The 25,893-nt window shown below is 45.2% G+C and overlaps 1 protein-coding gene across 2 annotated transcripts in view; it reads left to right on the forward strand.

The window, feature by feature from the left end:
• Window positions 1-25,893, forward strand: part of SMTNL2 (smoothelin like 2) — a 330,693-nt gene that overhangs the window by 46,768 nt on the left and 258,032 nt on the right. The gene's annotated exons all lie outside the window — the stretch shown is intronic.

The following is a 25,893-nucleotide window of genomic DNA, read 5'->3' on the forward strand; positions in this document are numbered from 1 at the left end:
GTGCTGGGTGGTAGACACCTTGTTGGAGGATCTAACACGCCCATGAAGTTCAGTGGTGATACGACACGTAGGATATTGGAGACTACCTGCCGCTACACCTGCATGGGAGATAAGATGCTCTCTATCTTTCATTGGTATGAATGCTGATACTTACCCAACCGGGAATCGCAGTGCTATAGAAGAATGCCTAATGTCGAAGTTTGGAAGAGTAGCAAGTGCCTAGAAGGTAATGAAGCCACAAGTTTGGATCTGATGAAGGACTGAGCTGTGATTTTCTTTCTACATAAAATACGCCTATCTTATAAATTCTGCTGGGGGCGTGGGAGGATCCAGAGCGTATTCCGAAGGACCCTGCCGCCCCCACTCCATCTTAATCACTGAAAAACTGAAACGCATGAATTGCAGAAAACAGTAAGTGGGGGGATAGAAATATGTTTTATGGCTTGGAAACTTGGAGGATTAGTCTTCAAAACAAGAATTGGCAAAGTCAGTAGGTCTCAGCCTATGAGAGCTATTAGCTTTGGCAATGTTTTGTAGCCATGCTGTATAACAGCACGGATGCTTTGTAGTGTGGCTAAAACGAATGGTAAAAAGTGCTGTGATTCAGGCAGGGCTGATGTATTTAATTTTTTTTCAAGTGCATTAGCGCTGAATGCATCATAGTCCTTTTCTTATTTTTAGCCGTGCTGCACAGCAGCCACGCTGCTATACAACCTTGCCATCAATCTTTGCCAAAGTAGTCTATACCCATGCCGGACAGCATGAACAGAAAGCAATGGCAGGAGCAATGTCTCAAAAGTGTGGCCTATTGGTTTTGCCAATGCTTGTTAACTCTTGGAACAGCACCCCTGGGATCTTAGCAAAACAGTTCATCTCTCCATACGTGAAAAATAGAAAAAAACATTTGGCAACAAAACCTACCACATAAGAAAAGCAATCACACTCTTGTTCATGTATTAGTGAAAATAAATGTGAAAGCATATAACATCTGTTGTCACAATAAACATCCATTTCAAAAGAGAAAATGGCTTCTTTGAAGTGTGTATGTTCTAGTAAAACATAACTCCAGAAGGTTCAACCAGGACGACCAGGATGTTTCTCAATCAAAGCACGACCAGTGGAAAGGAGAGCTATCAAGATGAAGCAATCGGTACATGTCCATGCTCCAGCCAGAAGAGGAGGACGTGTAGCCACCACTCGCTGGCCAATTGGAAGGGAGCAAATAAGAGTCACAATGAAGCAATCTAATGTCAAGCAATGGTCAAGTACCATCTTTTATACAATATCTCTATCAAGCGAGAGAGCATGCGCTGTCGCAGGCGGGACCTAATAAGATGCATATTATACTGGGCTGGGAAGAGATTTGTCTTCAACGCTGGCATTAAATGAATCGGATAAATGCGGGCAGTCCCTGAATCCCTTTTTTGAGCCCAAATAAGCTCCTCCTGCTATATTTAGCAATGAATGATTGTGCTGGCTAATGAACCTGTGTTGTCCTTAGACCTGCACAACTTGGTGGGAGCCAATATCCTCTTTTCCTGTGTCTGAGAACAGCACAAGGTATCTCCTGTAGTAACTTGAGATGTCGATCACTGGCTTTCGTTCCTCTCATGCTTGAATTTGAAACCGCAGTCCTATGATGAACCATTCCAGAGATTTGAGATCCTGGTAGACTAGCTAGATTAATGGTGCTGTTTTCCCTGTTGCAGGTCGGAGATCCAGGTTCAGCAGGTGCTCCGGAATGGTGTGTGCTTGGCCCCTTAAACATTTGTTCCCCATGGATCCCGCAGTGGGTACTTGGCCATTATCGAGGAGCTGTGCTTCTGTAGAACACTTCATTTTGACAGGCTTTGATTAACACTAGAGTTCCTGAATTGTGTATGGTCCCCTCTACCCCAACCACTGGATCCTCCGGGGTCCCTATTAACCGGTCTCCAACCAAGTAGAGACTGTGATCAGTTCACTTTGTGACAACCCGTAAGTTTGTGGCACTTCAAAGTGTGTAGTTGGGGACCCATTTGAGTTTTACGTTGTGGACTATGGGCTTTGTGGCCGTGGTACCATCCCACTGAGCTACCTTACTTGATACTAGAGCTGTACGATGAAGTGCCACTCCGTGTCGGACATACTAAACTATGTTTGATGCTTTGTAGCAACCCATTGATTAGGCAATATCTGATGAGTCTAGCGTAGTCCACACAATTGCTTGAGGACCGAATACTGGATTGTAGAAGGTTCGCACTGAGTGCAATCGATGCTAAATTAAATATTGTTTTAACATTATTCTTAGAACTTGGGTTTTCCAGTCTCTAAGGGCCTTCATGGGGCCACAGTTTAACTGCATAAAGTGTAGGGTCTGGCTTTCTGCTGTCTGCCTAATTCGAACTATCTCACATTGTCCACTGTAAATAAAGGCTGGTTCTTCTTAATTGTGATAACCCGGACTGGACGTTGCCTTGGGTGTGTGTGATTACAGAGCTCTATTGTTCTTTAAATGCCATACCTGCTTCCATCTACTGAGATGAACATTTATTGCCCTCCCTTGGAGAGTCCAGAGTACATTGGTTAGTACTTTGTTGTTTAACCTGAGTACGGTGGTATCTTTGGTCCTGGAATGCTATTGGTAGATGACCGTACTCTCCAAGGATGCTGCCCAGTAAAAACAGACTGCCCGAGACCCAGAGAAAAGGCTTCAAACTTAGGATGGATGATGCCGCAGAAGTGGAGACCCATTGATTGGAACCTGCAGCACTATGTCTACCAGGTAAGTCCTGCCCACCTCCCTCCGCACTGTACAGAGAGCTCCACTGCTAACAACCTATTCTTATTCAGAAAACGTTCCCATGGAGTTCTTTATCTCGGATGCCATAGCCGTGACCCACATTATGCTAAGATGATGGATTACCATGTTAACCTTTTGCATGGTACTCCATGGACATTTAACACTTTTTTTTTTCTTCTTCTCACAATGCAGTTTTACTGCCGAGATCAAGGCACCAGTCTTCTCTGCTTCTCATCTATTTTAGACTTGTATTATTTGGGAAACCCGCCTTCAGTGTTACTTGAAATGCATTCCAGATTTTGTAGCATCGTCTTTAAAATATATATATATATATATATATCGTTTTTGGTTCATGGACATGGAGTGGTTTTTTTTTTTTTTTTTTTCCCCTTCAGTTTTTGATTTCTTATATCCATTGGTTGTGATGCCTTATTAGAGAACCTTCAGTGCTGCTTCTCAGTGCAGATGATTTACACAATTTCTTGCAAGGTCTGTCTGGTCCTGTGCTGCTCACCGTGGCATCCAGAGTCGGGCTTACAATTATGCAGAATAAGCCATTCCTTTTTTGCAAAGTCGAACAATACTGAGCTACTTTTCAGTTTTCTATTAAGCAAGGCCAGATGGCTACAAATATGAAACTATAGAGTAATCATACAGTTTGTTAGTAGTCGGTCCTAAAGCAAAAACAAAAGAATGAATGCTTGTGCCCTCGAGGATAGACACTATAAAATACATTAATAATCAGTTAATTATCGCTGTCAAGTCACTGGTAAGTTTATGTAGATGTGCAGTTAATAAAGGTTTGCTTATAGATTCTAATTTACACCAATTTAAATCTCTGTCGGATACCTCTGTTCTTATACACAGGAGATATCCAGCACTTCCTCTAGGACAGGTGAATCTCTTGGTGCCGGGATCCAGGCGTCATCGGGCAATCTGCAGATGCGCACTTAGGACTTAGAGAAATAGAAAATCTTTCTGGACCTCGAGCAATCCCAGATGTGATCAGAGATTTATCACCCTCAACTGATCACTACCCGCCAACATTTTTGGAAAATTGGACCTTATGCAAACCTGTGATCCCGCTCTGCAGCCGATGCACTGACCGGCAGTTCCCACGGTACCATCCCTTTTGAGAATCTTGACTGGGATTACATACAAAATCAAAGAACCTAGGAGCGCTTAAGTCTCAATTGAGACATCGCAGAGACAAGGCACACCCTAATTAGAGAATCTGTTAAACACATCCTGGTCATGGTCTGCGGATAACAAGTCGCACCATTTCGTAGCTCTTTGTGTTAAGTGAATCACGCAGCAAAGCCGATCCGGGAGTTAGGAAATGGCACTTATCAAGGTGTCCCATCCTTTTTCTTACAACAATGATGAGGCTAAATATTAGCCCTCAAAATATGAGGACTCCTTAAATTGGAGTTTCCCACACACATTGGAATTTCATGCTCATTATACATACGCCTTGAAGGTCAATACTTAAGCCCTGATGAAGTTCACATGTAGTGAATGAAACGTGTTGGCTGTTCAGTTCCATTCATGAGAAAAACAGAGTGCGTTGAAAAACACAACACGAAATTGGACTAATATTTGTGAATAATAGTTGTGAGGTGCACTACACATACATTGCGTGAACTTCCCTGACCTATTGGGGTCGCACCATTTGAAACAGCGGATGTGCACCCAATACCTCTTTTCTACATTGTATATCCAAATAAACTGGTGATAAGGAGGGAGGTGCGATTGTTGTTTTGGCTCGCTGTTTCTCAGTCTTAAGTGATTATCTATTCTGGAAGAATAGAGATGGTAAAGGGAAACAAATTTGGGAGTGTCGAAAGTTGTACAGGGTCACAAAAATGACAGGCATGAGATGGGGTTGTACTTCAGTGTGACAAGTGAAAATCATCTTGCAGGCTTAAATATTTAAAAAAGCAAGAGATGAAAGAATTCAATTTGAAGCTCTGTAAAATACTCCAAGATCCCAAGATGGAATAATTTATGGACAAGTTGTAAATACAAGCTCGACCAGGATGAATTCCTAGAAACTAAAAAAGATCAGGAATTGCATGGTAAGTCCAAAAGAGGCATAACTGTGTGGTCTTTGGGTGTTTATTCACCTACATATGATGCACCACGCGTGGCAAAGTCACTGCAGATCCGTAAATCTAACATTTCTTGGGAGTTTTAGACTAGTATATCAAACCAGAACACGCATCGGCAAAGCCAATAAGTCTGACATTGGCATGCTGGTGCAATTTTTTGGTTTTTTAAATATTTTATTACAACATATGCTACAAAAAATGGAAAAGAGGTTACCACCTTGACGTGGCCATCATATGCTTGCAGAATATTTGACATTTGAATCATTATTTTGAGCATATCTGATCTAGGCAGCTGTTGGATTTTGCTTACAGTTGGGGAGCTCTGTTTCTTAAATGGTCCTAATATGGACTCTCCGGAGATATACCTAAACATAAAGTATATCTTAATGAGATTTATTTATTTTTCAGGGGGTTTTATCTAACTTATTTGTATTAAAAATAGACTACTTCTCTACATTGGTTTTAACATATGTGTCGAGCTTACTGTGCCAATCTCTTAGATCGTCGTTTTAGGCTTGGTCAATCCATGGTGACTGAAATACTGAACGTGATTCTTTAAAATTGTAGATGCAATTTCTACAAGTCCGCAGCATTATGTGGAAAAATATTTTATTTCTTTTTAATGTTTTTTTTCTTTGTCTCAAGTAAACCTAATATTAAAAATAATTTGAAACGGTAGCCTACACATGGAAATGCAACTACATTTTATGTTTTATATAACGACGATACAAACGAAAAGCTAAAAAACGTAAACTCAAAATGGACCTAGAGGAGAAAAAAATCAATTAAAATTAACAAAGCAAGCTAAGTAGCTATTCTAACCATAGAAGTAAAAGATTTCAATGTAACATATTTTACCCCGAAAAAACCCCAAAGTACTAGAGACAAGTAGACGGAGGTGGGAAATAAATCACACATGCATCTGATCATAAATGCAGAGATCAGATTACTCCAGCGCATCAATCCAAAAAGTTCAGCACATCCTTGAATCCGTTTAAAATTGTATCCTGTTTTTAGCTTTTCCAATTTAATTGAACAATTAAAGTTCGAGGAACCTGATCTCACGCCTGGTGATTAATGTAATTTTAGAGAACCGGTTTGTCTTGGGCAGTCGGAATTGAAAATTATGGTAAAAGGGAACTTATAAGGCATTCCAGTGGTCGTCTTATGGAACAGTGGGACATGTGAACTAACTCACCACATTCATCACTCTCTTATCCATTCATGCAGTTCAAGCATCCTTGAGTGCCTGCATGCCTTCGGCTTGGGCCTTTAACACTGGAGCGAGGCGTTTAATAGCCAGTAGAGCCCACTACGGAGGGCTCTAAGTCTATAATGGAACATGGGGATCTCTTATGACAATTGACATGGTTTGAATTGGAAACCAAGGCGCCTTTCTGCTCTGGAAGCTCTGAAGTCTGCAAAGAGTGGCAGAGAAGTGTTTGTGTAGGGGCGCGACTCTGGCACAGTGGTAAGGGAGATTGAGGAGGGTTGGCTCCTGGGGCAAAGAGAGCGGTGTGCTCACAGAGGAGACTAGCGCCATGCCTTAGGTTGCTAGATGCGTGGGGATATCTAGTCGGAGGAGCGCTTTACAGTGGTTGGAAATCTGGGCCTTCAGCAATGCTAAGTTCAGATGATGCATGAGAAGGCAGATGGAGTATTGGGGTTTTGACAGATTCGAGTGGGTGACTAGGCTGGTGTACCTGTGAGTGAGGGTGAATTAGTAATAAGGTCATGTGATTGCAGCTGCTAGCATTGGCCCTCACTCTCTTTCCTGAATGACCTATTGATTTCGAGAAGGCTGAGGGCAGAAGGGTTCAAGGGAAGCGCATGAATCCCGTCTAATGCCAAGAAGTCTAGGACGGGGCGCTGGTGTATGCTTCTCTAGACCCAAAAGGATCTGCTTTTGGTGCCCTTCTAAAGTGGAGCGAAGTTCCAGGGAGGTGACAACAGAGCGGCCGCATTCTAAAGCCCATTTTGGCCTTGAACTGGATCGCTCTAGTTAATAACTCCATGTCTTGGAGCGAATACCTCAGTCTAGGGGGTTTTTGTACAACCTAATAATGCCTTCTGGTCAGGACCACTGGAATTATGTGGCAAAGTCAAACCAAATTATGCAGCAAGAAAAAAAAAGATGCGGCATAGTGAAGTACATTTTGTGATAGCATGACTTTGTGTTGTCATTTTGACAGCGTGTGAACACGGTCTGGCAAAGGATTCTCCTCATTACCACTAGTTCGACAATGTCTCCAGTCCGCCTTTGGAAAGGGACTGCCATTGCGCGGCAATATGTGTTGCAAAGATTTTAGTAACTTATGATCCGTCTGATCCAGAAACCATTTCTTTTTTGTTAAAATCTGCAAATTATGCAGAAGATGATGAATTATGTGGCATATGAGGCACATCTATGCATAGGTGGACAACGCCTCCAGCACATTGGCCCTGCTTATTGTGGTCTTCAGTCCCTTTATGTAAACATAAACTACCAACATGTACTGATTATGTCAAAGGCAATCTTGGGACTCGGGGCACTGTGTCCTTTGCGTCTTTTATCCGCCAAGGTGTCGCAGGGAGTTCACTGCAATATTCAGACTTTTACTTCAGTCTCAGAAAAGAAAGTTGAACTTCCCATTTTTCCAAGGCAGGTAAACGGAGTACTGTTGGTTTTAGTATGATTACTTCGACAGGGGCTTGAGTATCAATAGTGCAGCTGCTGGGCCCTAACTCAAGCAAGGGGACAGGACCCACACCCCATGGTTTATTAGTAAAGAACCGCCATTAATCGAGATGAAGTGGGTCCTTCATGCCCCGGGCCCTGGTGCCACTGCACCTGCTCCACCCTTGATAGCCACGCGCCTGGTTCAGGCCTGATTTGGACCGGTGACGGGGCTCGTTGGGGTCTGCGGTGTGTGCTGCCACTGTTATAATGTGACCCTTGTCGCGTCACTAGTGGTGTTCACGAACCACGCACAGTGCGCCTCTTTCACTGTCCTCCCACCCGCAAACCATCCATGGCATTCCCATCCTACTCCAATCATACTTCTCATTTCCCTTTTATAAACTCCTACTACCGGAGGGCACGTGATAATGCTTCATTGTTGGGCCTTGTAGCGCTTTATAATTTAATCTGACATTCATATCCAGCTTCCTGGCTGCCCTGTGGGTGGTGTTCGAGATATGCCAAAAGAGACTGTTGTCTTAATCCCTTCCCCCACCGAATGCCTAGGGAGGTGGGAGTGCAGAGCGGGTTCATCTGCGGCTCGCATCCTGTGATGTAAGGAGGCGCCGGTGGGGGGCAGAATTCGCTGCTGCTTCTGACAGAGGTGGGGGTGAGTGGGAATAGCCGTACACTGCTGCGCTCGCGTTTAAGGCCAAGCCGGGGGCATGTAGAGGATCAGCAATTCACCCCTTAAGCCTTAAGCGTTCAGTGGATGATTGTCTCTCTCTTTCCTCGTACACTGACATGGTGTCTGCCATCCGTTTTTTTACTTTTTGTTTTACATTATGCTCCTTCTTTCCTGTTTGGCTAAGGCCTGCCTCTTAACCCTCCTTGCACATGTTGCTCTTCCTTTCCGCCTCGACACTTTCACTGACCTCACCATCGTGTCTCCTTCAGAATGCCATCTCCATCTTTTTCCCCCTTCTCTGTCTGTCTGACATTTTACCATTTTCGTTACGCTTCCTGTTTATTTAGTGTCTCGTGTTTCAGTTCCCTTAGCAATATCAACTTGTGATGCAAGGTGCTCCTGGAAAAACACAACCAGGGTGAGAAAGTGGTCTGTGTGGCCCTGTAGGGGTTGGGAACCCTTCTGAAACAAGCACTGAGAGCAAATACTTCTGGCTTTTTATAGTGAGGCGTTTGTGTGTTGGACATGAATATGTGTTAATCTTGGGTTGCAGTGAAGTGGGAGTGGAGGTTTGAGAATCTGTAGAAGTGTAAATGTGGAGCGTGGAGGTGATTGTGATCCCCATGTAATGTCGGCCATGTTGTGTTATCTGGCAAGGATTTATTTAATTTATTGAGTGGTGGTTAATTGTGTTTGCAGCACAGTGTTGGCCATGTTGTGTTGTCTGGTAATGACTTATTTTCTTTAGTAGACGCGTGCATGGTTGTACGTCCATCCTATAAGTCAGAAAGGCATGGTGCAATAGATACATCAAAGCAAATTACCCAATGAACACCCAGCAATAGACCCTCTTTGCCAGAGCAAAGATAATTTTTTTTACCAGAGTTTATATAGCGCAAACTAGACCCGAAGGTATCAGAACGCTTTACATTAACACCAGTTGCGTCACAGACAGACATATTCATTTTTGCAAGGCACGGGGAAATTAAGTGATTTGCCCATAATTGTAGGATGTAGAGTGTCCCTGCCGAAACTCGAACCCGGTTCCCCAGCTTCAAGGCTGACTGCTCTAGCCATTAGACCACATCCCCTCCACATAGAACATGAAGCCACCTCTATCTTTTTGGTCAGTGGTCCACTTTCATGCATTACTGATGGAGCAAGTTTGCTCTAGTATCAGAAGCGGAAGCCACCCACAGATTTCTTTACATATGCATAATCTGTAAATATAGTTTTGCTATACTGCTCTGTGGTCCAGAGATCAGTCTCAAAATAACTGGCAAGGATTCCATTAACTAGCGTAGGAAATATTACTCTAGTACCGTGCCGACAAACCAGTATTGCACACACCCACTACTTGTGATGTGTTCAGCTAGACACTGGTTGCTCCTCCGGGCTCTGTACGGTCGAGCTACGCAAGCTTTGCAGAACAGCACAAGGGCCTAGTCCTAGAAACAATGCAATGCAGCTCTGAAGGAACTTGTGGAGGAGACCTGGTACTGCTAGCTCGTACCCAGATGCCTTCGCCAGCCTTCAGAACTGGGACTGGTAAGGCAGCCTGTCGGGCATGGCTCAAACTTGGAGAGATGTCCATGATCAGTTATTCTGAATCCTCCACTATTGGAAACGAGACTTGACCGGCAGCTTTTAAGGACCCTCCATTCTAGAATTGGCACAGAAAGGCCTAGTCCTCTTTCGTCCTCCATTAAGAATCTGCAAATGAATATATTCTCCAAGATAGAATGTGCAGGTTTACTCATTAGCTGCATAGTCTCTGAATATTGCCTAATGAGGTTTGGGGGCAGCCGACCACAGGGAGGTTTGGCCCCCTGAGACTTTGGGAAGGGGTGCAGTCCTGCGACCGGCTTTTTGGGCTGGGGCTATCAGGTTGCCCACTATAGCCCAATATCTATCCCGTTGGGGGCTCCCGGGCTGGGGATTGCCTTCCGGCATAAATCCACGGAGAAGCTCCCTATCGATCTACATCCCTTCTGCAACAGTAGGCAGGCAGCGATCCTGCACAGCTGTGGACAGAGTCCAAAACTGCCTCCAGGGCTTCAACGTGATATGGTGAGGATCAGAGCAGTTGTGATAAAGCCCAGGAGATTTTTCCTGCTAGGTCCCTAGGGATGGCTTCCCTGCTGTCCCGCTGCAGCCTGTTCCCTCTCGGAGGAACGGCAACCTGAGCCTGAATCCTTGACCAACCGCAGGGGTTCATTGACACTGCGCCACTTGCTCCCCTGCCTGCTTATGACTTGGTGGAGTGGGAGGATAAAGAGAATGAGGTGGCCATGATGTTCCCACCGCCTCACTCCCCTGCAATCAGCCTCTCGCAGCACTGAGCTGGACCTCGGTGGCGTGTGCCCTGAAGTTGAGGCAACCAGGACACATGCCGGAGGACATCTGACCCCATTTAGAGCGCCCGGATCTGCAAGGTGGTGAGCAGGGCCAAACTGGGAACCGAAACCGTCCCTGGCAAAGTGCTCGGCAAGCCCCCCTGGGGGGTTGGAAGTGTGGCCGAACTGTTTGTCAGGGCCGGTTTCGGACGATTTTTGTTACAGGGGCCAATATCCCAGCATATGCTGCAATAAACGGCCCTGAAACATAAACGGCCCCCCCTGGGCCCGAAAACTGGCCCCCACCCTGGCAGCCCACCGGGGAAATGCCCGGTGCCCGCTATGGCCAGTATGGCCCTGGTGGTGAGTAAGTGGAAAAGCGGGAGGCGCAGAGGGTAGAGGATCAAGAGTTGAGCCAGAAATCTGCCCTCTTGGAATCTGGATCTCGACTGAAGGAACCGAGGGTGTTGCCCCAAGGTGACCCTGCGGCTCATCTACGGTCGGGCTATTTTATCAGGGCTCTGTCTCCTGCCTCATGTCATGATACTATTGGCTGCCCGCCATGCCTGTTCACGCTGCCCAAGTCTCTCTGCATTAACGCCATCTAGCGGCACACCAATGACTGGCCGGCTTCCGCTACCCCAGTCTTTCATCCTGCGCACCGATGACTGACTCAGTGTTCGGATCGTTCGCTCTTTAACCGGCTATGGAGCCTTCCTGCCCTATAGTGGAGATGTGTGTTGCATCGGTCAGGGCAGCTGACTTCAGAGCACAGGGTTCACTGTTCGAACCCTGGCTCCGGTGGCAGCTCAGCGCCATGTGACTCTGGGAATAGCTCACTTAATTTCCACGACGGCCCCCAGCGCCTTGAGACCCGTAAGGTTGAGTAGTTTGTGCTTTACAAATACGGACTTATTTATTTACAGTGCCGAGCTACCACTCTTCCCACAGCTGGATGCCCAGTACGAGCTTAAGGACAGCCCTGGGGTCCAACACGCCGGTTTAGCACACCACCACCTGGCCTTCTACTCCCACAGCCAGTACCAATTCAGGGATCCCTCCAGGCACCTGCAAACTGACCAACCTGTCCATATAATGCTATGTTATATAATCTCATTATGTTATTTCTATATCACATGTAGCTATTTCTTTGCACTCACTTCGTGCAAATACTTTGTGCTCACTTTCCGCCTATACTAGCAGATTATATCTATGCTGTTCGTTTAAATTGCACATCTCTACACACCATTGTAACATTTTCATTGTGTGCTTAGACATATGTATCGGTTTTGTATTTTATATGTAATTCATGCACTCTGTAGTCCTAATGTGATGTAACTGGTTCTTTTGTAAAGCGCTCCGACACCTTTGGGTAAAGTACGCGCTATATAAAAACGGATAAAATAAATTTTAGGTTCAGGATACCTGGTGGCAGGGAGCCTGTGGGTGTGAGTTTTCCCTGCCCACTCCTTATTTCCAGCTTTTGGGGCATGTTATGTTTCCTGGAGGTTTCCTTTGTCTTTGGCACCGTTGTTGGGATAGGTGCACAAAAGGGGGATAGCAGTGGCCTGAAAGTTTGCAGGAGATTACAGAAGTTGCAGTGCCGTTGCCATTGGTAAAACACGGGATAAGGGAGGGTAGGCAGTAAGTTCAAGGTTCAGAAGTTTTGTTGACTAGAGGTTAACACTTAGTCATGCACTTTAGGGGAAGTTTTGCTTGGAAGGCGCTTATTTAGCAATGATATACTTGCGGTGTGGAGTATGTGGGTGAGAAGTTAGGGTGGGAGGTAGGCTATTGTATGTAAATATGACTCCTAAAGTGCGAACTCTTTCCCTAGGGTGTCTTGGTGCTGTCAAATTCTGATTTAGACTGCGGCAATGTTGTCGGATCAAGCATGCTCGCAAATATCTTCTACTCCTGTGTGAAGAGCCCGGTCTTTAAGGCTTTTCTGAAGGAAAGTAGAGAGGGGGCAGATTTTAGTCAGTGGGAGACTATTCCAGAGCATGGCAGTGGCCCTAAAAAAACTTTCAACCGCAGGTAGCTTTCCTAAATGGGGGCGACAATCTGGTTCCTAGTAGAGCCTGAGTGAAGTGTCCTTGCTGGGATGTACCATTTAAGTTTCTGCTTAAAATGGTCTGGCCCGAGTCCATGCAGGGATTTATAGGCCAGACAGAGAGCCTTGAAACGACAGCGTTGCTTGACGGGCAACCAGTGTAATTTCCTGATGGCTCCTCGGGCCGACTCCTATTTCGGAGTTTTAAAAAGCAGGCGAGCCGCACTGTTTGGCAATGTCTGAAGCCTCTTAACAAGACCCGTTGCAAGAGTAAGATACAGACTATTGCAATACTCAATCTTTGTAAGAACCAGTGCAGTTGTTACTGTTTTTGAGAAGTTCAGGGGGCAGACATTTTTCTATCTTTTTTTATAACCTTCAAGAGTAAAGAGAGCCCGAAGTTATCTTGTTTACTTGGTCCTTAAACTTCAGTTCTTTGTCTACCAGGAAGCCTAAATTTCTTACTTTACTTGGGGGTTCAGGTAGTGAGTCCAACTCTGGTGGCAACCAGTCCGGTGTCCAGAAAGGATTATTGCCGAAGATGATGACCTCAGTTTTTTTGGCATTCAGTTTAAGGTATTTGTAATCCATCTAGTTGCTCACCTTACTCATTCATCACCTGAAAGACGCACCCAGATTCCTTTCAGGATCTGCTAATGATACCACGATTTCGGTGTCACCAGCATACGACGCCAGGGAGAAACTGGAATTTTTGATAATTTGCGAAAGTGGTGTAATGTAAAGGTTGAACAGAGTTGGGCTCAGTGCTGGACTCCACAGGGCAGGGAGAAAGACCTGGAGGCAAACTTGCCCATCGTCACGTTTTGCCTTTTTGCCAAGAAAGATTGCAGGAGGTCAAATGCTGTTTCCTCTATCCCCAGACTATGCATTTGGTCAGCCAATATCTCATGGCTGACCGTATCAAAGGCTGCGGTAAGATCCCATAGAATCAGTGCTGCTGCCCCCCCCCCCCCACCCCTATTGAGTACTGTCGTCCAGCAGAGAGTTTTCCTCCTATTCTTAAAGTTGTTGATTCATTACTTTTTCTACCAGCTTGGCAGCGAAAAGGAGTCTTGATATGGGACGATAGTTATTCGGTCCTGGGTGTTCAAATTGTGTTTTTTTTTTTTTTTTTTTATTTTATTTTTTTTTGTAATAGGGGGAGGATCGAGGCCAATATTCCAGTGAGAGGGAAAAGACCCTTCTGCAAACATACCAAAACTCTGCCCTAGATATTGTGCTCCTTGAGCAGAGATCATATGCATAATATTAGGAGGGCAAGGGTCTTGTGGCGCATCTGATTTGATAAGTGGGATTATCTCGGAGTTGTTCTTTTGATGGGACCTTAAAGGAAGAGAAACAATTTTTTGGGGGGGTGGGACAGTTAAAACCTGTTCATCCTGATGGTTAGCTGCTCCATTTGCAGTACATTTATTGAAAATATTAGTGACTTTTTCTTGGAAAAACCCACCAGTGTATCACAGAACTCTTGGTTTATTCCTGCATCATTTGGGCAGGCTGGTGTTAACCAATTTTTTTATTACTGAAAAAAGGGTCTTGTTAGCATCACAAGCGGCTTTTATATGCCCCGAGTAATATGCAGTCTTAGCTGCTACGATACTTTTTTTGTGTTTGGCTAATTTAGTTTTATAGATATTTTTCTCCTCCACCTCGTAGTTTTTCCTCCATTTTTGTTCTTGTCTAAGACAGTCCTGCCTTGATGATCTAAGGTTTTCATTGTACCAGGGCTGGGATATTTTCTTAACTGTATTTTCTTTTGTTTCTTGGAGCAACTAGGTCAAGTGCAGAGTTGAGCCTCAATGCTGTGCTCCAGGTTATCCCCTGGTTGCCAAGGTCCCGGGGCGATGGCCTCTCCCAGTTCGACTGGCCATATTTTATGCCAGGCTCTGCTTAATGTGTGTTGAGTAGTATTTCTAGACCTAGTAGGTTTCTTGGTCTTTATCTGCCACGTAACCACCCAGTGGTCTGACCAGGTCAGGGGTAGAGATGGGAGTAGCGTAATGGTAGAATAATTGGAAAAGATTCCATCTAACATGTGACCAGCCCAATGCATTGGCCTTTGGTGATTAGAGACAGTCCAAACGCATTGATTGTATCAATTAGTTTTAGGGAGTCTGGGTCTGTTTCTTTTTCCAAGTGAAAATTGAAGTCTCCCAGCACCAGGGAGTTCTCGTTTATGATAGAGGATTCCATGAACATACTAAGCTTATGCGCAAACCCACACCTCGGTGCTGGGGGGCGATAGACTAACACTCCCATGATATCCAGCACCTAAGCGTGTGGGCATAGTTCATGTGTGTTCAGGGCTTACTCTGACCCACAGGTCCTGAAGATAGCCAATCCATTGGAAACTCATTTGCTGAAACATATAGACCACTTCACTTGCTTTACTATTTTCTCACATCCTTGAAGAAACGTGTAAGATTGCACTCTTTCATGTCCAAATAACTTGTTTTTAACCCTACTGTGGGGACCACATAATAAGGAATTTGGTACCCAAGAGGTAATTTTACATTTTTATTCACAGTATTCACTACTCCCCAAAAAACGAAACCACAAAAAAAAAACTGCTCCGCTGTAGGCAGGCGTCGAAGCACACCTAGGAGGCACTCTGCTTCCTGGGTGTGAATCTGATGATGAAGCATGCCACCAACTAGGATGCTGGGTGAGGGTTCTTCCAAATGGGTTCCCTGCAAGAGAGACTTTTTCTGATGACCCTGATGACTGGGTTAATTAAAGCTTAGCTCTGAGCTTGTGCTCTTTGGTTTCTGGATATTTCAGTATATTAATCTAAACTGCTGACAATAACTCCGCTTAGATTTCCATCACCTGTACCTGAGCTGTGCTGAAAAACTCTGTAAGCTGTCGATCTGTACTTGTGCTGCGCTGTGGACTCTTGCCTGCCCTCGATTGGTTGGAGTTTCTGTGTGATGATTGGTAGTTTAGCTGAGCTGTAAAGACTGACCAGTCTCCTGCCAGTGATAGCTTAGCTCAGTGGATTCTCTGGTCATTCCATAATCCTTTGTCAAGTCAAGTCAGGGACATTTGTATCACACACAAATCACTCTTACAAGTCTCATGGCGCGTGCAGACAGCTCTGAAAGAAAACGGACTTGAAACTTAATTGCCGAAAAGCCAGGTCTACAGCTTTTTGCGGAAACTGCTGTGGTCTGACATACTGCGGAGATAGTAAGGCATTTTGTTCCAAGATGTAGGGGCCAAGGAGGAAAATGCACGGCCCCCTTGCCTAGCAGTATGAATTCTAAGGGGGGTAAGTACAGCCGTATCACTAGAGCGCAGCGTCCTGGATGGTTGATACCATCGTAACTTTGACAGCCAATATTTTGGGCCAATTCCGTACATATGTTTATGAGTTAAACATAGAGTTTTAAAAAGGGTTCGTTTTTTCACCGGAAGCCAGTGAAGAGTATTCAAACATATTACCGACGGGAATCTGTATGGGCGGTCGAGGACTAATCTAGCGGCCGTGTTCTGAAGAGACTGAAGTTCATTTATGAGGTCATGTTTATTGACCGGAATAAGGCATTGCCGTAATCCATTCTATTAATGATCAGTCCTTGTATTAGGGGTCTGCGTGCCTCTAAGGGAAGCCATTTAAAAACCTTATGAAGGCTCCGCATAACACCAAAACGGGTACCAATAACATGATTAACATGCCCCCTCGTGGATAGACCATTGTCCATGTAAAATCCTAGATTTCGGACCACGTTCTTATGGGGAGGACACGAGCCGAGCCTGGACGGCAACCAGTCCTGTGTCCAATGGTCAATTGCTTTGCCGAAGAGCATGATCTCAGACTTGCCCCCATTTAGCTGGAGATGGTTAGATATCATCCATTTATCAACATGGATCAAGCAGTCTTTAAGACGTTGCTTAGTCTCGCTAGGGTCAGGACCTAAAGTGACCAGGATCTGCGTGTCCTCTGCATAGGATATGACATCGAAGCCATATAGTCTGATCACTGCAGCTAAAGGGGTCATGTAAAGGTTAAAAAGGGTGGGGCTCAAAATAGAGCCCTGAGGGACACCCATCTTTACTGGTCGCTCACAGGAAGTGATATTTCCCATCTGGACGGTAGTTCTGTAAATGTAAATGTAAATGTGGGTGTACTTGTAAAGCGCACTGTGACTCCATGGAGTATCCTGGCGCTGAAGACCGCTGGGGAACCCGTCCTGGTTTTCCCTGTGAGATGGTCCCTTTCTGGGTATCTCCAAGGTGAAACCAGGCATCCCCGGCGTCTGTGGGGGGCCGTTGTAGAGATGAGGCAAGCTTAATGCCCAGAGTTGCCGAGTGTGTTCCTGGTTAGAGTAGGTACCGAGGCGAGAATTATTGAGTCCGTTTTGACCCTGGTCCACGACCCTGGCTCTGTCAGGTAGCTACTGAACCATTTCAGAGCCTTCCCCCTGACACCAACCTCCCAGAGTCGTTGTTCAAGAATCTGATGGGAGATGGCGTCAAAGGCAGCCGACAAATCGTGCAGAATGAGGATAACTGACTGGTGTTTATCTAGAGCTAATCTAATATTGTCAGTGACCTCGATCAGCGCAGTTTCCGTGCTGTGCGCTGCTCTGAAGCCGGATTGAGAAGAATCTAAAAGTCCGTGGCTTTCCAGATGGTTCACCAGTTGTTTATTCACAAGAGACTCCAGCATTTTCCCAAAATAGGGCAATAAGGAGATGGGTCGGTAATTTAGAAGTACCTTAGGGTCGGCCGATGGCTTCTTTAAAATTGGCCTGATTTGCCTTCCAACATGAGGGAAAGTCAGATTCTGCAAAGGACTTGTTTAATAGGTCGATCAGTCCATCTAAGACTGTAGGTGCCATAATGGAAAAAAAATGTAAAGGGAAAGGATCGGCAGGAGTGCCAGATTTTATTTTTATCATGGCCTCGGTGACAGACTTGGTCACATTCCTTAAATTCATTTAAAAAACCGGGAGGGTCGGGTAAGGGGCAAGTGAGTGCATCAATGCAGGTACGGTCGGGTGTAGAAGGGAAGGTCCGATGAATGTTCATAATTTTTTCCTCAAAGAATTCAGATAGGGAGTCCGTCCAATCTTGAGAGACGGTCACAGTGGGTTGATTTTTAGGAATGGTGAATTCTTTGAGGATATGATGTAGTTCCCTGGAGGAATTTTCTGCCATTTTTATCCGATTTATTAAATAGGATTTTTTGGCTAATTTTATTTCGTTCATATAGCCATGGTGCCGCTTCTTATAGTTTTCATGCTGCGCAGAGTTTTTTGTTTTTTGCCACAGCTTTTCGGCGGTTCTACACAGACTTGGTGATTTTCAGTTGATCGGTGAACCAGGGAGCAGTTCTGCTCTTGAGCTTCATATTCTGTACAGGGGCAATTAAGTCCAATGTAGTTAGATGGCTTTATTTAATTGTAGAGCTACATGATTTACATTAGCTTCAGGGTCTATAAAGTCAAGACAGAAATTTTCTTTAAATAAAGGCGAAGTTACTTTGCGCCAAGGCCTGCGCAATACGAATTCGCTATCTGAATTTGGTTTCTTTTTTGGGATGGTCGGAAAAGCAAATTTCAATAGAAAATTATCGGTCCATAATAGTGGTTCAGGGGTTTCAACGATCATTTCCGATACATTTGTGAAAAGAAGATCAAGTGTGTGGCCATCGCAGTGGGTGGACCCAACCACCATTTGAGCAAGACCAAGAGTGCTCATATTCGAAAGTAGTTTGTCGGTGTCGGGATTTGAAAGCATTTCTGCATGATGATAATTTTCTCCTGATTGGAGATTTTAATCAGAAGCTAAAACATGGAGCAATAATTTCTAAAAACTGATCAGAGAAGTCAGCCTTTATACCAGGGGGCCGATTGACCAAGGCCCCTCTCCAAGACCCATTTGAAAGACCGGTGAATCTTAAAAGTACATATTTCTATTTGACTGCATGAAACATTTTCCAAGGCAAGAATTGCTAAAACATCTTTATAAGCGATTAGTAAGCCGCCCCCTCTCTTCTCATTTCTGTCAATACGAATAGTTTTATATTGGGGGGGGGGGAGAGCAATATGTAAGTCCGGAAAGGCATATTCTTGTAGCCAGGTTTCCGTAATGAAACCTATATCTGGGTCAATTTGATCTAATAAGCTCCATATCTCTAACGGATCTTTAGAGACGGAGCGAGCATTAAAATAGATAGCTTTAAGTGATGTAGAAGAGGCCTTGAGTTGCTTCAAATCCCGGGAGCTTATCGGTGCCTTGGGGTTAGTTAAGACCGAGGAACGCCTAATTTCTGGGAACCGAAGCAGGTCCATTTCGCATATGCCAGAGCATTTTGTAGAAGAGGCATTCAAATCTTTTAGTTGGTTGCTCGAATATTGAATGAGACCCATTATCCCCAGGCAGACTGAGGGAAAGGACCCCAAAATGCAATGTAAGAAGGGAAAGTACCTGTGTATGAAACAGGACCTCGTCGATCAAGGGTTCCTGGCTTCTGGCTCCGGCCAGGCGCAGACGGGCTTGCCTTTGGCGCGCCTTCGCTCCGCAGGACTGATCACTCTGGGTGGTCTTGCATTGTTGGTAGGTCTGTATACTGATGACTCGGGTCCCTCTTGTGTCACTTGTATTTCGAACATCTGATAACTCTAGACAATCCTATAGTGTTTGTAGTTTGGCTTTGACCATTTATAGTTTTGTGGTGTTGATTGATAACTCTGATCGATATTCTATTTGTTTGTTTTCTGGCCTTGTTGATACTGGGTTAGTATTTTCATTATTTGAAGCTAGGGTGTGCGATGAAGCAGTAGGAGAGGTAAATGGATGGAAGGCGCTAATGGGAGCATTTGAGGAGTTGCCAAGATAACGGTCTCAGAGACATGTGGGGCCGGTGCTGGATTTAACCCCGTGGAAGCTCCTAGGCAATTGATATTTCTCTTAATACATTTTTAATTTTTCCAACCAACAATTTTAATATACCAATTGTATTACACAAAATTGAACATTAACCATTATGAACGTTATTAAACAAAACTTAATTGGAAAAAAATTAAGAATGCTTTGTAATTTTCTTTCACAATCAAATCCATATTATTTTTATCCATTGTCGGAGGGCCCCTAAAAGGAGTGGTGCCCAGAGTCTGGTGCCTGCTTTGCCTGTTTGGTAATCCGGATAAGGTGTGGGGCTTTAGATATGTCGCAGAGCTTCAGTGCCTGGCGTGCGACGACTCTGCCCCGATCCTGGCCGGGCAGAGTCTGGCTGAACTTCCCGGTGCCCCACGACAGCCAATAGGCCTGTCCTATTCAGCTTGTCTGGAGAGCCAGGTGCCACCAGCAGCTGCCTTGTTTCTTCTCTTCTAGACTCTAGGGCTGCGGCTGGCTGTCAACAGTCCTCTGGCTATGAACCCAAAGAAGACCATGAATTATGGATGGAGACCTGCGCGCGCGGATCGTGCAATGGCTGTTTGCATGCCTGGGAACGCGCTGAACTGAGCCCACAATAAAACTCCTCCTTGGTGCCACATGACCTTGAATGCACTTGGGACAGATCTGTGCCCTGCCAAAGAGGTCCATGCTGCAGGCACTGCTGGGCCTGAGGGGAGCATGAAATCCAGCCTGCTCTGAGGCATGCAAGTCACATTAATAGAAAGCGGTTTCTTTATAAGGCGCATCATGCCACGCTTCTACTCCTTATAAGAACGGAAAATAATGGAGTTTACTGTAAGCCACATTATTTGTATCAGATTTATTGAGCGCGGAACGGTGAAAGACTGAGCTGCCCACCTAGGAATCAAAGTTGTGTACGCATGGGGTATACAGTGCGAATCTAGCCGAAAAAGGCAGCGTCGTTCAGTACACGGTCAACAGCGAACATACAGTGAACGAGTGACAGGAGAGGACGCGGGTTATTGGATAAATTCTGCTTCGTGGTGTGGCCTTCTTTAAAGAAGAGCACCTTCAACTCTTTCCTAAATTGGTGCGGCGTTGGACCGGTCCTTACGGATACTAGGATGTTGCACCAGTTAATGGGTGCATAGATGGAAAAGGTCTGCTGCCTTGTGTGTTTTTATAACACTTTGTTTCAAGTGTGGTGGTGGCGCTCACAGCTGGTGCATCGAGAGCCACCAGGAATGGTGAGCTTGTCCACTAGATAAAGAAAGGGGGTGCTGGTCATGATGGTTTTATAAAGGATGCGGGTGGTTTTGAAGGTGGTGTGAGCCAGAAAGGGAGCCAGTGGAGTTAAATCAGTGTGTGATCATATTTCTCCCATCCCTGGATGAGACTTGCTGGGGTGTGTAGGATGTCCTAAAGAGGTCCAAGCGTGGAGTCTGGGACGCTATGGAGCAGGGTGTTTTTCTTTTTTTACTGTGAAGATCTTTGAGGATGTGACCTGTGTCCAGGGTGAATTCAAGTGACTTTTTGTTCAGTTTCAGTGAATGTTGGTTCGCAAAGCCGTCAAGGTTCATGTCATTGAGCCAGGTCTGTACTGTATCCTACTAGTTGTTCTTGGCAATTAACAGGAATCCTGTCTTGGTTCGGTTGCGCTTCAGGTAGGTGCTGGACATGGTGAATCTTGACGCCGTTATCCAGGAGTAGAGCCTTCCATGTACAAGTTAAAAATGACTGGAAACTGTAGCATGTTGGCTACTGATTTTAGCAAGGTGGATTTAACTCGCTGACCCATCTCACTGCCTGTGATGATGAACATCTGCGAGTCCCCCCCATTAGCATTTGTAGCCCGAGTGCTTGAAAAAACCTTGACGGCATGTCACTGTGGAGATGAGAGATCAATTTACTTGTCTACTCCTAATGATCAAGGGCTAGCGTTTTCCTCTGTTTGAGAGTCATCCCTTAGCTGTTGGTCCATCAGAATGGGATTATTTGCTCATGTCCACTTCCTTCTCCTTAAAGGTGTAGTAATGAGCGAGGGGGAAGCCAGGTTAAAGTTGATTTCATGTCACCTGGATAGTGATTATAATTTTTTTTTTAAAAAAACACATTTGCACCATGGGCAAGAGGTACGCTAAGATTTCAAGCATTTTGGGGGGGTTGTGCGGTTCTTCTGACAAAGTGTGATCCAGGGAGAAGCGCGCAGGCGAGTTGACACTTCTACGCTAGACTCGCTTCGGCCTCCCAACTTGTTTTTGATCCATACCAAACAAAAGGGGATCAGCAACCTTTCACATATTTCCCACTGTGATCCGCTGCAGGTAACGGAATTGGGAAAACAAGTTCACCGGCCCTCTCCAGGACAAAGCTGTCCAGTCCTCTGTTTGCATCTCATCGTCTTCAGGTGTGACCGTGTGCGATTCAAATGGCCACTCCTAGAATGCACTGGTTGCTTGAATGAAAACCCAGAGCTGTAAAAGAGTTCACAGAGAGATGTAGTTATCTTGCTCCCCTAAATTGAGGGCTGCCTTGGTTGAGGCATACTGTAGTTACTTATGATAAACTATCTTTGAATAGGAATGTTTTCGGACACGCAGATGGTGGTAGTGCTGCACATTTTCTCCGTAGCTGGAAAGTTGTAGGGTTTAGTTTAAGTCCCAGGGGATTGGGTCCAGTCTGCTTCTTGGGGAGACGGGCAGTTTAAATAGGGGCCCCATATTTCCTCCAGCTACACCAGGCCATTTTAAACTGGTGCATCTTTGCAAGCGTCCCTGAGATTGCTTCTTACAAGTACAGGTGTCAATGCCACAGAGAGGAGTACATGCTTTTTACAGCATCTGTTGTGGTTTGTGGGGGGAAGGGTTACATCCACCCTACCCTTGAACAGCCCAGCCTGTGTTACATGAAATCCATCATTTGCCAACAAACCTCAAGATGAGACGCATAAAGCCTTTCCTGTGTGTGGAGTTTTCAAATATTTCAAGTTTTCCATTAATTTTCTTTGTTCAAGCCTGAAAAAGAACATTCCAAGACCCGGGGCCAGATTTAAAATGAACATTTGCAAATCCAATAGATCTGGCGTTGGCTGGAGAATTTTTACCTTTTCCATTGTCGGTGAATGGTAGCTCTGAAAATGAGCACTCCAACCATTTGAAGACAATTCACCTTTGTGTGTGCAAGCGCCAGCACGCGCTTCCATTCTCCAATGATGGTTTCCTTCACAAAAAGGCATTCAGAGATGGACGGCCATCTGTGCAGACACATGCAGATGTGAGCACCGGTTGTACATTTAGTTTCCATGAAAAATGAATGAATTGTATGAAGAGACCTGAGCAGCCCGGTAACACTGGGGAGTGGCTGGGCTCGCGCAAATAAAAATATCAAAATTAAACTGCATTTTTACAGTGTATGAACTACTTTTTACTGCTTAAGTAAACACTGTGCAAGGGCAGAATTCCACTAGCCAGGAGGTCAGCCAAAGGCTGAAGTGGGCTGGCTCTGAGGCCCATGCGGTGTGCTGTGGTGGGCGGAGCAAGAATATGAATGACAGCGCTGATCGGTGGATGGAGATGGTTGGCTGAAAGATCCGACAACTAAGTTTATTATATATGTAGTTTTATTAAAATCAAAGGCTTGGCTAAAGCCTGTCCTAAAAATACTTCCTACTCTAGTTTCCGATCAGAAAATAAAATTGCTGGTCTAGATTTAGTCAAGGCGGTATGGTATAGTGGTGTACACATCCCATCATAGTAGTTCAATCAATCGGGATTTGTAATGCACAGCCTATCACTGGCAAGGGTATACAGGCTCTGGGGAGGGCGAGTGTTGCTGCTGCTGAGATGGATTACTCGACGAGCCAGGTCTCTAGGTCCCTCCTGAAGTCCTGCAGGGTGGAGGCTGTGCGGAGGTGGAGGCCGGGCCAGGATTTGGATGCCAGGTGTGGAAAGGTGCAGCTCCTGCTCGTGTGAATGCGAGGAGTGTGGGCCAAGAAGAGCGATGAGGAGTGTAGTACATGGGTAGGTTGGTGGAAGTTTACCCTGTGGTTGATGTGTGCTGGTTCCTTGTTGTGTTGGGTTTTGTATGTGTCGATGTGCAGTTTGAACTAGCAACCTTTTGCTGACGCAGAGCCAGTGCAGAGTTTTGAGGTGGGAGATAATAGTTGTCAATTGGAGGTTGCGAGGGGTAGCAGCTGCTACCCCCTCATTTTCTGTGTCTCTGGCACTAACTTTACTACCCTTTGTCCCTAGTGTCAAAACTACAGCTATAAACACAGCTATTGGTGCTGAAATTCAACAGGCTGTAGGAAGCATAATTTGTTTATAAAGTTTCCTTGCCTTACTTGTCGCGTAGCCCCACAGAAGCATGCAGGAGGATGTTGAGAGGCTAAGTATGAAGGAAGGGGCTATCCGAAGTGATATTCAGTGTTGAAGAATGTGTGAGGTTACTTTGCTACCCGTGGCATCATTGTGAACGGCTACCAATGGAGCTTGCGACGAAAGGCTGTGTCCCATAATTTAAGCAAAAGATTTAAGAAAGTGAATTTATGTGTTTGGATTGGATTATTACCAAATCTGTCTATTACACCAGGATGTGAGCTGTTATTCTCGAACACTCGGTGTTCCATTTTTTTGGTTTCTGTCTTAAATTAGAGGAAAAATAAAAATTCCTTCTTTAGTTCCCAAGAACAGGGTGTCATTATTGCTCCTCCTTTTGTCCTTTTTTGTGTGTATATGTATGTATGTGTGTATGTGTGTGTATATGTGTGTGTGATTTTCTTTTTAAAGCAGTTTTAGAAAGGTAATAAAAGTAACATGACAGGGGATCTTGCGGACTCCTACTTGATCAGGGAATTATCTAAGTTATTGGTGGGCTGCATGAATTTAACTCTGGCACAGGTAACTTTTCCTGGCTGCATTCTACTCGATTGTGTGTTTTTGCCTCTTGCTACACTTCACTGATGAGGCCCAACAAGGCTAAAACAGTGACCGTTACGGTTGCCTGTATTGCTTCTCAGAGGGAATGTGGCCTAATTTTCTGGCCTAGACTGTCCCTATTGGAGAAGGAAGAAGCCTGATTTACATGTTCGGTCCTTGTTCACGGCACATTGAGCAAAAATGATGGTCTGAATGTGGCACGAATGATTGAGTGACTTGTATTAATTCAAGCCGTCCACCTATCATTATTTTGTCTTTTTTTTTTTTTTCTTTTTTCTTCCTTTCCTAGTTGATTGGGGCCCCTTGGGGCCCCTTGGATCCCCAATCAGCTGCCCACCCACTCATTCCGTTTAATAAACCGGAGCTGGCTTTGGGTGGCCATCCAATAATGCAATATGGACGTATAAGGTGCACAGTTGGGTAGGTGTGCGCTATTCATGAGGCCGTCTTGTTAACTTTGGAAATGGACACCTTTTGTGGCAGCTGGGAAAGGTCATTGCACTATGCAGGTGTGCAGCTTTGTCGGAGGATGCACCGTGCTTTATTGAATCAAGGTGAAAAGAACAGTCTGAAGCCCCCCCCAGCCAACCCCCCTTATCCGGTCGCCCACTCAGTCTCTGCTCATTACCAGCCTATTCTGTACCTGTCAAGGGGGCGGGCTGCAGCCAAGGCTGAGGGGCCCGGCCAGCTTTAAGAGGACTCTGTTAGGGTCCGGAAAGAAAAAAAATGTCCAGGTATGTTTTCAAGGTATGTCCTCCTTGGGAACCTGTTGTCATTTTGTATTCTTTCCAAAGCGTGACATTGATGTACTTTTCCTACAAGCACCATTAGATGGGGTCAGGAAATTTCCTTGCGTTCGGCTCTTGGCTGCTTTTCATTGGGAAAGTTTTTGTTCGGCTGAGAAAAAACGCAATTAGTATTTACATATTTTTTAAGTGCTGTCTGAGGCCTGCTGCCCTAAGCTGGTCTTTTTGAATGGTTAGAAAAAAACACTAATAATGATGAAAGGTGGTAACCACTCTGCCACGGCTCGGGGATCAGGGGCTTTAACTTACTGTGAGCCTTACTATGAAAAAGAACATGGTTGCCTTTTCCTTGCTAGCACTTGGGCCCGGGTCACCATTGTGCACGGAACCGGGCCCAAGCAACGGGCTAAATATACTTTTTGTTCATTTTAACACAATGCGCTGAGAGCCTGCTTTGGGCTTATAGCCTAGAAGTAATGGTTGTGCCTCATTTATGAAAGCATAAGCGCCAGGGCTCTGGTCAGGCAGCCACTGCAGCTTGCTCCACCCATTGCCCCTCCTAGTGCCGCCAATGACAGTAGCATCATGACTACTAATCGTCGCACTCCTCCAAGAGTGACAATTCAGACTATTCCAGACTCCCAAAACTATAGGGATTGCTTGGGAAGCAGGTATGGGTCATTTTCAGGCATA

Source organism: Triturus cristatus, chromosome 3_2 (assembly GCF_964204655.1).
Source record: "Triturus cristatus chromosome 3_2, aTriCri1.1, whole genome shotgun sequence".
NCBI lineage: Eukaryota > Metazoa > Chordata > Amphibia > Caudata > Salamandridae > Triturus > Triturus cristatus.